Genomic DNA, 8,138 nt, shown 5'->3' with positions numbered 1-8,138 from the left:
TCCTTAAAGGTGCCCTGTGCATCATTATGAGGATGCCAAGGCATTGATATCTGATGACCTGGGAATGAGAACAGGTTGATCTGTTTCTGGGAGAAGTCTGGCAGTAATTCTAATAGTTACAAAGCAAGTGCTCCTAAAGGAGAAGTCTGGTATTTTGCACTTTGAGCCCTATTTTTGGGTTGTTTATGATGAAATAGAGTGGTTAAGACCAAAATTTTGACGATTGCTCCTTTTCTGAGAATTTGGCTTTCCCCTGCCTGGCTTTCCCCTGCCATGTAGCCATGTGTGAACCTGTCCTAAAACCACCCTAAACGTTTGTTTTCAAAGCCATGAAACTCACCGAGTGGTCAGTGGTGTTCGTTGATGTTCTGACATAAAAACTATGGTTTCCGTGATGATTTATTTGACATTTTGTTTACCCCATTGGTTTTCTATAGGAAGCCTCATTGTCCGTTGGTAGTAATCTGCCTCCGGAAATGGAAAGGGGGTTGTTTACGACAAGGTTGTAGTCATTGTAGTCTTTTAGCTCAGTGAAAGTGCCGGCTCAACAGTGCTGTGTGCGCTCCTGGAGGAAGAACGAGAACAAAAGAAAACGTTTTTTAATAAGTTTAAACAACTGCACAATGCATTACTCGCGTGTAAACAACCTTCGCAGTATGATGCCTCTGAACACAACGCCAGCCTTCTTCTTCTGCTTCTTCTCTGTGTCCCATTACATTGCAATGGTTTCCTGCCGGTTGGTGACACCCACGTAAAGGAGCATTATCACCATCAAGTGGGCTGGAGTGTATAACGCTTCAGGGTCAAACGAACTATCAAGCGGAAGTTTACACAAGGGTGTGAGGCAGCTGAAAAAATAGTTCCACAATCGAGATGAATAGCGAAAACACGGATGGAAACCACAGTTTGCTACGATCAACAAACACACTCGGTGAGTTTAATGGTTTTGAAAACGATCGTTTAGGGTGGTTTTCGGACAGATTTACACATGGCCATAGACAGCATTATTAAGCCAGGCAGGGGAAAGCCAAATTCTCTGAAAAGGAGCAGTCGTCAAAATTTTGGTCTTAACCACTCTATTTCATCATAAACAACCCAGAAATGGGGCTCAAAGTGCAAAATACAGGACTTCTCCTTTTAAGGTTAGTGTAGGTGTCCCACAGGGGTCTTGTCTTGATCCTCTTTATTTTGTGAAACAAACATCTCAAAATGTGATTGTTTTTGTACAGTTATTGTTATTTAATAGAACTGAGATGCTTATAAATATAATTACTAAATAATATAGGTTAATTAGTAATAAATGTCAGTCATGTTGTTTGAGTGTCCTAGTTATGAGTATGCCATTTATGCTATACACTGCTCTCAAAAGTTCACACAATAAAACGTTTAGTATCCATAACATGCACTGCTTTCTTCTAACAGTCCTACAATGCAACAACTCACATTTTATAGATGTATAAATGAACAGTTGTGCAACAAATCACATCATTATCAGTGATAATAGAAAAAAGTGCCCCAAATCTTGTGTGTCTACTATCCAGGAAGTAGTGAATGGGTGTGTGAGGGAGTGATTTCGGACATAGACCTAGTTTATCTCTTCGAAATATTAGTTTCATTCAATATTCCCTGTATGTGTAATCATTTTAAAAAGAAGATAATGTTCAGCATTTACTGCAAAAATGACTTGGAGAAATGTAACACAGAAGTTTAATGATAACTTGTACTTTAATGTAACGTTAGCAATGTAGTTACTGAGCCATTTTTACATGTGACATTGCACTTGATAATTGTTCCTGCTGGGTGCAAAGCCTAAACATGCAGGAATTTTGCTTTGATAGTAGTTAACTAATACAACCAATACATGGTTTTGTTCTGTTTTATAGTTGCATGACTGTTTCACTGCGAAATGTCGTGACTGTTCATATAGCCTAAGAGTTAGTTCTTTTTAATGTTGGTCATGAGATGTCTCAGCTGTGTCTGAAATTTGAATCCTTATAAAATTAAATAAATAAGGGCAAATCATTGCTGAAATGACAGTAGTCCTAATTAATAGTGTACGATTATCTTTGAGCCATTGAGTCACATGAAGGAAAATCAATATTTACCCTTTAAGTGTCTCGATTTTCTTTTAAACTTCATTAATCTGCACCATTTGTACAGGCTGTATTTTGGATAATGTACATTTTACCTGCTTAAAGGTCCAGTGTGTATGATATAGGGGGATATAATGGCAGAAATAGAATATAAGTATGTTTTCTTTAGTATAGTCAGCTGAAAATAAGAGTCATTGTGAGAATGAGCCATTTTTATCTATATAGGGTGCAGGTGTTTGTTCATGGAGATGTTGCACCACTGTGTTGTTAAAGTAGCCCAGAACAGACACACTAAACACTGGCTCTAGATAGGGCCATTTGCATTGACGCAGGAGGCCCTGTGGCGAACCCGGTCTCACTGTACAGAGTCGTCGAAATCCAGTGCTTGAGCAGTGACTTGCAGCATCAGAAACCAACAAAAAAATAAGCGTCCTTTCAAGCAACTCTTACCTTTCTTGCATTTCATAAAGCACTTAAAAAAAATTTGAACACCCACAACTCCCGCCTCCCTCCAAAGTCCCATCCCCCCTCCTCCATTACGTCCTCATTACGTCTATGATAGACGTAGGCGTTGGCAGGGAAACATTAGATACACCGAAGTGGAGAGCAAGTGTAACGTTACAACGAAGACGGTCAAATGCAACCCTGGAGTTTTAAAACTAAACCGGAGTCAGTGATGACTGATGAGTTTTAGGGTAAAGGGTACAGTGCTAACGTTAACGTTAACGTTATTAGTAAGTGGAAACGCACAAGGAAGATAACGTTGATGTTTCAGAGGCTACGCTACAGTAGGCTAACGTTAGCCATTAGCGACTGGATGCTGTGTTGTCATATATAATGTTATGAACTGAACTGAACGTCTTCATTTGTCATTTTTATGAGCAGCATAAAAACGAAATGACATTTCGCATACCCCAAGCAAAAAGAAACAAAACATTTAAAAACAATTTGTGCAACATATCAGAAAGAACATAAGTAAGATGAAAAAGGTCGACATTTCACAGTCAAAAACTCCACATCCTGAGAGCAGAACTGGGAACTCCTCTTCACATCACACCATCACATCACAGCACCATGAATTGTTTGTGTATACACCACGGAGCTTACCAGATGATGCTGACTCCCTGTCTGCTCTATGTAGTGTTAGCCCCGTTAGCTCAACGCCAGAGTGTGATATGTTACCATTCATCCATGTCTCAGTGAACACAAGGACGCAGCAGTCCCTCACTCCTAGGTGAGTGGATCTCCACAGTCGGATGTAATCCATTTTCGTGACCAGCGAGCGGACATTCGCCAGAAGGCTGCTGGGAACAGCTGGTTTGATGGGGTTAGCTCTTAGCCTAGGTTAGCTCTGAGCCTAGAGCTAAACCCCCTGCGCTCCAGCGTCCTGTTGCAGCGCTGCCGGCGTCTCTGCGCCAGGACAGCTCCAGACAAAACCAAGGTCATCTCAGGGCTAGCTTGGATTAGCAGGCTAAGCTTGCTACACATCCTGAGCTCTCTCAGTTGTACCGTTAGATCTCTGCAGTGGTTTCTAATGTCTGTTAGAAACTTGGGGGAGATGTTACGCGAGTGGTTACATCAGTCGGAGGCCTCGACGTGGGGAAGACAGACAAGACAGGAAAAAACTCCGACCAATCATTGCATTAGGTCCGAATGCAATGATTGGTCGGAGTTTTCTTAAAACCATATGAGAATGATATAATTATAAGATTTTATCTCTGGTGGAATTCACTTACATTTTAGTGTGCCATCAGCGTATTGATAGCATTTTAACCTAAACAAAGAAAAGTGTAAAATTTCCAGAAAGGTAAGTGTTACTTTAATGTTGGCATGATACACTGCAAGTTGCCATTACAGTTTAACGTCAGGGGTTAACGCGGCAGGACAAGGACGAAAGTTAAGGCGGCGAAAGTCCGTGTGGGATGGGGGTGGTGGATGCGTCCAACAAACACCGACTTTCACCCAAGAGAGCGGTGTTGGTGTCCTGTAAGATTCTAAAGCCAAACCCTTTTCTTTTTTCCTAAACCTAACCACTTCTTTTTGTTGCCTAAACCCAACCATGTGTGTTTGTTATTGAAGGAAAAAAAAAACGTCAATTCGCAGTGTATTGACGTAGTGAGTTTATTTTGAAAGAGACTGTATGTAAACATTAAAATAGAGTGTATCTTGAAAGAAGAGAACTTGACACGGTGTCCCAGAACGTCAACAACCAACACACCCAGGGTACCTTGTACATCGTATGTGGACGTGGAAAGTCCATGACCAAAACGTCAATATGTGACGAGGTCGGCGTGAGAACATGTTGCTGTGGCAGGAAGACGCTGAGAGGAGGATTGCTCCAGCCCAGTCTTCTTCTTGCAGTCGTACACGGAGCAACTTCCTGCTCTTAAGTTTAATCTGTGCACTGTCAAGTGCTTCATGAGATTTATCATATTGCCGGTCTTCGCAGCAATTACTGACTCGCAATTACTGCATTGCGCGCTGTTGGTGAAATGTAGCCACACTTTCGATCTTTTCAACATCTTTTACACTTAACGTAGTTACACGATAGCCTCTAAAAATACTATGCATACACGTTGGCGTAACGTTTGCTATAACCTAGTCTTTTTCCTGGATACCTTGACACAGCCAATCACTAGCACTTGTAGATATTGGCACATCATGCATACTACATGCTTACTGGCTGACTGACATTGATGAGATTGACCCCTTAGGTTTTGAAATTCGGTAGCCTACTGAACAACATGACGTTTTTTGATACTCGATGGTATTAAGGCAGTTCGACTGGTGCCAAAATAGTATCAAACTTTAATACCCAGCCCTAGCGTTTTCGCATTTTGGCGTCGGCCAACATAGTTGCAGCCCCTCTGCTATGAGAGTGTCGGAAAAAGGCAGATTTTTTTTAACTTGAGACTGCTTTATTTAATGTTTTTTTACACTAAACAAAGCAGAAGAATACCTCTTGTCGGTCACCAGGTCCACCTGTTTTGGAGAGGAAGAGAATGATTCAGCTATCGGTAAAAAACTCCTGAACGTCTGGATCTTAAGTTATTCGAGAATAAAGGTGAGCACACATTAGCAGGTGCTGGGCTAGCGGCCCACCTCCAACATGCCAAACACTGTCAGAATAACACTGATTTGTGACGTGAAACAGCTTTATTCAGTCTTTTTACTGGTTTAGGTCACCGGGTCTGTTTGTTTTGGAGAGGAAGAGACCTCTGCGGATAATTCGACTCACACTAAAAACCTCCTGAACAATGAACACTGGAGGAATCCTAACCAGTAGAAGCCACTGGTTGCACTCTGAAAGACGCCACTAAATCCACCTGAATCTTCAACACTGGATGTTTCTTATTATGATGTGTTTGATTTCCATAATATTAAAATTATCCTAAGGGATGACAGTGTACTCTTGTCAACAGTGGAAGGTGTACTGGGTATGATAAAGATCTGACATTGTTTTGTTATTCAAATGTTGACATCAGTGTGCCATGAGAGCGAATGAACAGGATTAATATAGCACTGTGAGCAGTCCTCATCAGCACAGAGGGGAGAGACATCGGAGCAGAGTGAAGCCGAGGAGAGCACGAATCGGAAGATGTAAGTTCAGACTTTGAGATTTAATGTTTGTGTGTATACAGAGATGGACAGTATATTTAGCTCTTAAACTCCACTTCATGGACTCCTCTTCAACTCCACTGCATGTAAAATGTAATTTATCTAAGGAAACTGTTTGCATCTTAAAATATTTTTGGATACTAACTTGACGTTTGTTGTGACTGAGGAATGTTTTAACTTGCTGAACAGTTTTTTTTTAAATTTGCGATAAAAATGAGCTCATTGCGTCTGGACTGATATCTTTGAAAAAGATCTTAAATCTGCTTTGTGTTTAAGCACTCTCACACTCAAGACTGCTGAATATCAGCGCAGCTGTGATCCAGTCGTAGGCATGAGGCTGCAGGCCATGTGTTGAAGATTATCAAAGCCGTGCTGATATTCAATACAACAGCATGACCAGGCCACCCAGAGGAAAGGAAAATTCAAAATACGATCTCTTCTTTGTCCGACCTGTTTCTCCTAGACACCACCAAGCTCAAAATAACAGCACTGAGAGCTTTTGACCATTCTCTCATACTTTGTAAATTCAGCTTGATCCTACAAATGCTCATTGTTTTTAGTTCTCACAGCAGTAATCTGTATTTGTCTGAAATAATTAACTCTTGGGATAACACTAGGATACCCAAAGTACTTGACTGGCTTATAAATGAGCTGGCACAATTTCAGAAATGTGTCTCAGTGATCAAATTAGGTCTCAACTCTGCATTTTATCTGCTGATTTAGTCTTTTGCTCTTTATTTATGCTTTAGTTGGGGCTTTAAGAGAAACAGACCAGAATTTGGCCATCTCCAAAGAAAAAGCTGATTTATTTCGGATGAGACAAAGAAAAGATTATGCACACTTAAATTTCATTGCATTGTCATTATTTCAAGGCAGTAATTGTAATATATATTAAGTGGTGACACACCCCTCAATAATATTCAAATGTGATTGATATATGAGATGAAAACTACGATGCATTGTAAGCTGATTGTTTCCTTAGAAAATCAAATCTGAACTGGACTTTCCCTAGGGTTAGGGTTAGGGTTAGGGTTATATGACATTTTGACACTTATAAGTAAAATAACGTCTTGTGCTCACGTCAAACACAGTTTAAACACAATTCATGTACTTTAACAGTATCAGAAATGGACTAAAATGTACCTTGCGCTCCCTTTTTGCCTCATGCTCGGCCATGTCTGTTAAAAAAAAAGAAAGGGTGGGGGGGGGGGGGGGGGGGCGTGGCTGTACCACAGTCCACTGATGTTGTGGGACTCTGTGATTGGCTGATGGTCATCCAATAAAATAAGTCTGTGCACTTGGGTGGAGTCGGATGACAGTAATTATGGACCTCCTAGAAAAGCTATGTCCATTGGAGTAGACGAGGGATCTGAAGGGGTTAACTCAAACGCTATTTGTGGAAACATGTTTGCATGTTCTCTTATCAGCTCGTAGGAATGCCTCCAATTGTACAATTTTCTTTTAATTTCAATGCAGTGTTTCTAGTATTGATCACACATATAGCCCATAAAAATATGACCAAGCATATATTTTTTAACTTTGGCAAGCTCACTCAGGGCTGCGTCATGCTTATGCAATGGACCAAATAAGTGAACACAGGCTTCAGAAAAGAAAAAAAAAACCTGAGGTAGTAATCGATTCAAGATAACACCAATCCAAGATGAAGGGAAAGCAACCTTGAGCAATGAATACAGAATAAAGAGAGTTTAAAGGGACAGAAAGGGGGTAATAAAATAATTAATAAAATAAAACATGACATTTCCATCCTTTTTGTTCAAATAATTATGACAGAATTTGTAATTCTTAATACATTGTAAAATAATCCAAAGAAATGTTAAGACAGAAATGTCAGTATGATGTGCATGTAAGTGTTCGGTGGAAAACTGAGAACCTATTCTTTAAGGTATCGCGTGGCTTACAGACAGGGAAATACATTAAAACACTTAAAAATGTATTTAGCATCCTTCTCAGTAGTGATGGCCGAATGAAGCCTCATGAACCACTGTCTTTATTTTCTGAAGCCACCAGATGGCGATGTCTGTTCAACAAAGGTTTGAAAGCACACTTCATTGCAAGTGCTTCAGCCTTTATCTTTAAACCAAGAGCGCCATCTAGTGGGATCAGAAAATAAAGTGGCTCATGAGGCTTCATTTGGCCATCACTACTTCTCAGTAACCCAGACAGAGAACCTTGAAAAGTGCTTTCTACCTGCTCTCTTGTGAAACCCAAGTTTAAAAACATGAGTGTTGGCGCCCAGAACGTTATAAACATCCAAGCATTAATAACTGTATAGTAACAATAATAATACTTGTATTCTGTCTCAGTAGACTTCGGCAGTGGGACTTGTAAGTGTTTCAGTATATTTATTTATTTATTTGAACCTGAAGACAAGCTGTTAAATCCATTGTGTTTGGTTCACAGCACACT

This window comes from Epinephelus moara, chromosome 17, assembly GCF_006386435.1.
Source record: "Epinephelus moara isolate mb chromosome 17, YSFRI_EMoa_1.0, whole genome shotgun sequence".
NCBI lineage: Eukaryota > Metazoa > Chordata > Actinopteri > Perciformes > Serranidae > Epinephelus > Epinephelus moara.
This window is presented reverse-complemented; position numbering follows the sequence as displayed.